Below are 5000 nucleotides of genomic sequence, written 5' to 3'. Positions count from 1 at the left end.
CACCGCCACCAGCATCATTACCACTTCTACCGCCGCCACCACCACCACCACCACCATTAACACAATCAACAGTGACATGCGCTTACTGTTTCTGTTTGATGTACAATTACGCTCTCCCCTTCTCGTCATTCCTTTCCGCCCCCCCCCACTCTTTCTCAGTCTCACTCTTTCTGTCTCTCCTGCCTCCCTCCCCCCTCTCTCTCTCTCTCTTCCTCTATGTTTCTCTCTCGCGTTCTGTTCTTCACCCTCCCCCTTCCCTTCAAACCGGTGTCTGTCGCTCGGTGAAATAATGACCACCTCTTACAGCATCGCTATTTCTGTTTGATGTGACAATTTATTGCCGTGCGATTTCTCTATCTAGTCTTATCATTATTATTATTATTACTACTGTTGCTGTAGTCGTTGTTGTTGTTGTTGTTGTTTTCCTTTATCATCCTCTCAGTCTTGGTCTTCGTTCCCCACCCATATCCCCCATGCCATCCCATACATCGCTTTTCTAACAAATCCTTCTCTTTTTCTTTCACATCTCATCAAGTGGACCCTTTGTCAAGATACAATTTGCGAACGACCGCCCGACCGCACTCCTTCCCGCCTTGTTCAACCTTACCGACTCGCCATCACTCTCCCCCCCCCCCCTCCAGCAACATCGACAATGGCCTTCTCCTCGCGACAAACTCCTCATCCTTCGTCTGCCATCGCAATCGCCTCTATTCACTCCCATGCCTATCGCCACCCTAATTCCTCGTGCGTCTCTTCCTACGTTTGTTCTCATCAAAGGGAATTGCTTTCAAAATGTCCGACTAATGATTCCGCCACCACAACCAGGAAAACCAACGACAATTGCAGACGATAAAACTTACTTCGTTATCCCCACCTCTCTCTCTCTCTTTCTCTATCTATCTGTCTAATGTCTGTCTGTCTGTATATATGTATATGTATTTATCTGTCTGTATATATATGCCAGTATCTCTCTATTTATCTATCAATCTATCTATGTTTAACTATTTATCTGTCTGTCTATGTGTACGTATGTATGTATGTATCTATTTATATATATATATATATATATATATATATATATATATATATATATATATATATATATATATATAATTATGTGTATTTCTTCTATCTTAATGAATAAAAATTCTTCTGATAGAATAAATGGGTTAATAGAAACCAATGTAGCAAAGAACACAAAATAACTGTGGTTAGCTCCTGTTTTTAAGGCAGGAACTCCTTGAAATTTTGGGTATTTGAGTATATTCAAGAATTTAAGGATTGAAGAAAACGCATGTTATAATTGCATACTTTATTCCTACATATGTTTCAAAGGATTACAACCTGTGTGATCCATAGGGATCTTTGATATTAAAATTGTAACCTTCTCATCAGGGAAAGCATGGGAATCATCTTAAACGTAAGACATTAGGACCGATTATGACCGATTAAGATGATTCCCATGCTTTCCCTGATGAGAAGGTTACAATTTTAATATCAAAGATCCCTATGGATCACACAGGTTGTAATCCTTTGAAACATATGTAGGAATAAAGTATGCAATTATAACATGCGTTTTCTCCAATCCTTAAATTCTTATATATATATATATATATATATAATCTATCTATCTGTCTGTCTATCTATCTAACTTATATGTCTATCTATGGCCAGTCTGATGACTGGCACAAGTTAAAGATACAAGAATATTTGTGTGTGTGTGTGTGTGTGTGTGTATATATATATATATATATATATACATTTGCTTACCAACCACATGGTTCTGGGTTCCAGGCAAGTGTCTTGTACTATAGCCTAGGGCTGACCAAAGCCTTGTGACTGGATTTGGTAGACGGAAACTGAAAGAAGCCCATCATATATATATATATATGAGAGAGGAATAATTTTGCGGCTGAGGATAGCTTTACATTGTAAATTATACACATATAAAGCTTGAAACACGTGTACCGCGGAATCCTGTGTAGTTTTGTTGTTATTTTTTGGATTTACAATTTATTCCTTCACCGCAACCACTAGCTGGAATACACAGGTGCTTACAATTGTCAAGTATTACCTCCAATTTTCAATTTACCTATATATATATATATATACATATGTGTGTGTATATATATATATATGTATGTGTGAGTATATGTAAGTACTAGGCTTACAATAAATAAGTCCTGGGGTCGATTTGCTCAACTAAAGGCAGTGCTCCAGCATGGCCACAGTCAAATGACTGAAATAAGTAAAAGAAAAAAAAAAAATATATGTGTGTCTCTTGTCTTTTGAATCCCCCTCACAAGGGTTGGGTTGGCCCGAGGCCATAGGAGAAGACACTTGACCAAGGCGCCATGCAGTGGGACTGAACCTGGAACCATGTGGCTGGGAAGAGAAGCTTCTTACTGACTCAGGTCAGCACATGACAGAAAGTTTCAAGGGCACTGCGTACGCATCCATCTCAAATGCTAGACGTTCCAGCTGTGACCATCCCGTCTTTTATTCAGGCATAGTGTATCTAGGACTACATTACTTAATGTATAGTATAGTACTTAGTATTAGTGGTTATAGCTACTGTTGTTGTTTAGCCGCAGGTCAATCCTGATCCAGACAGGCCTATGATCAGAGACGTTCCAGTTGTGACCATCCACTCCTGTGAATTAAGGGAGACTTGGCTGGTATTTCTAGCAGGTGTTATGACCACATACAGGTGTCTGTATCATCTCAATGGGCAGAGGGAAGAGGAAGGTGAGATAATCCGATCTGGTCTTGCTGTGGATTAGATTAATCGGGTCTTAAACCCTGATTGCGATACACACACGCTCACTCAGACTAACTTACATACACACAGACAGAGTAACATATGTACATGTGTGTGCGTACATACACACACACATATATAGCTATATATGAATGTATACATATGTATGTATGTATATATACGTATGTATATATATATATATATATATATAAATGAATGAATGAATGTATGTATATATGCATATATATATATATATGTGTGTGTGTGTTTGTAGTGAAGATGCATGGCTGAGTGGGTTAATGTGTTGCACTCACTATTGAGAGATCGTGGTCTCAGTTCCTAGTCTAGGTGGTGCGTTGTGTTCTTGAGCAAAACACTTTGTCTCACATTGCTCGGCGATCACTTTGACACCTGACGCATGGCACACCGTGGACCTGTTCGGACAACAGGTAAGGTAATGTTCGTGCAGGTCGTTTGGCAAAAAGCTGAATTCTCATATGTTGTTCTCAAGTCCATCATGTGTGTATGTGTGTAAATGCACATACATATACATGTACATACAGACACACAATGTCGCATACATATATAGATGTGCAGGGTCAGTCCCAGCAATTTTTTAAAGGGACAGCACAAGGTCAGAAGGGAATAAAGTTCCAGGAGAGAAGGGCTTCACAGCATTGCCAGGTCTTCTCACGCACTGCATATTTCCAAAGGTCTCGGCGAGGCCTAATGTTCGAAGGTCATGCTTCACCACCTCATCCCAGGTCTTCCTGGGCCTACCTCTTCCACAGGTTCCCTCAACTGCTAAGGTGTTGCACTTTTTCACACAGCTATCCTCACCCATTCTCGCCACATGACCGTACCAACGCAATCGTCTCTCTTGCACACCATAACTGATGCCTGTGTTCAACTTTTCTCTCAAGGTACTTACACATCCATCGGAGCATACTGACTTCATTCCTTGCGAGCTTACGCATGTCCTCAACAGTCACGGCCCATGTTTCACTGCCATGTAGCATGGCTGTTCGTACACATGCGTCATACAGTCTACTTTTTACTCTGGGAGAGAAGCCCTTTGTCACCAGCAGAGGTAAGAGCTCTCGGAACTTGATTCTTTTAAAATACTTGTAATTATTATTATGCTTAGCGGCATTTGATCAATCCTCGTGTTTTGAGTTCAAATTCTTATTTCTTTACTGCCCACAAGGGGCTACACAGAGGGGACAAACGGATTAAGTTGATTATATCGACTCCAGTGCGTAACTTGTACTTAATTTATCGACCCCGAAAGGATGAAAGGCAAAGTCGACCTCGGTGGAATTTGAACTCAGAATGTAATGGCAGACGAAATACCGCAAAGCAAGAATTATTATAATTATTTATACTTTATTTTTGTTTCATCTTTTTATCCTTTCGTTAAACACACACACTTTATTCTGTCGCTGTATTGTGCCCCCTCATCCTCCGCCCTTGAGGCAAATAAATGAAATCATTATTAATATTATATATGATAATGTTTTATGCAGGTAGGTTTGGAAAGAAGCGATGTTGCTTCACTTTGACTCAACGAAAATTGCCCAAACGTTACGAATTGCAAGGGACATAACTCTGTAATGAACATGGGTACAAACAAGGGAAGCAACTCTGTCTGTAAGCTCATATGCAGGTATGGCCAAAAGTCACCCGACATCAAATCAAAATTCCGTAGACACCATCCGTAATTCTCTATATACCAACCCTGTATACATACAGATTTATATATATACACACATATATATATGTACATATACACACGTACATATTATATATATATATGGTTGAGCTGTGACACAAGAGGATGTTGAAAGATCGGGTGTGGCCGATCATGTATGGAAATATGGAGACCAGCTGCTAGTTGGAATAATCGACAGGGAACACCAGTGGAAGATACGAAAATTAAAAGTGGCTGCACGTATTCTTGGACACAATAACCTCCTAAGCAGACCTGGTGCAGATGTAAACGTAATACGGAAACCAGTTTTAAGAAAAGATAAAATACTAGGAATACATGGCGTTAGGAAGGGCATCCAGCTGTAGAAACTCTGCCAAATTTAGATTGGAGCCTGGTGTTGCCATCCGGTTTCACCAGTCCTCAGTCAAATCGTCCAACCCATGCTAGCATGGAAAGCGGACGTTAAACGATGATGATGATGATGATTCTAAGCCCTAAAATTCACTTTATAATTGCCCATGGGTATAT

This window comes from Octopus bimaculoides, chromosome 29 (assembly GCF_046866305.1).
Source record: "Octopus bimaculoides isolate indiv1 chromosome 29, ASM4686630v1, whole genome shotgun sequence".
In the NCBI taxonomy this organism is placed as follows: domain Eukaryota; kingdom Metazoa; phylum Mollusca; class Cephalopoda; order Octopoda; family Octopodidae; genus Octopus; species Octopus bimaculoides.
This window is presented reverse-complemented; position numbering follows the sequence as displayed.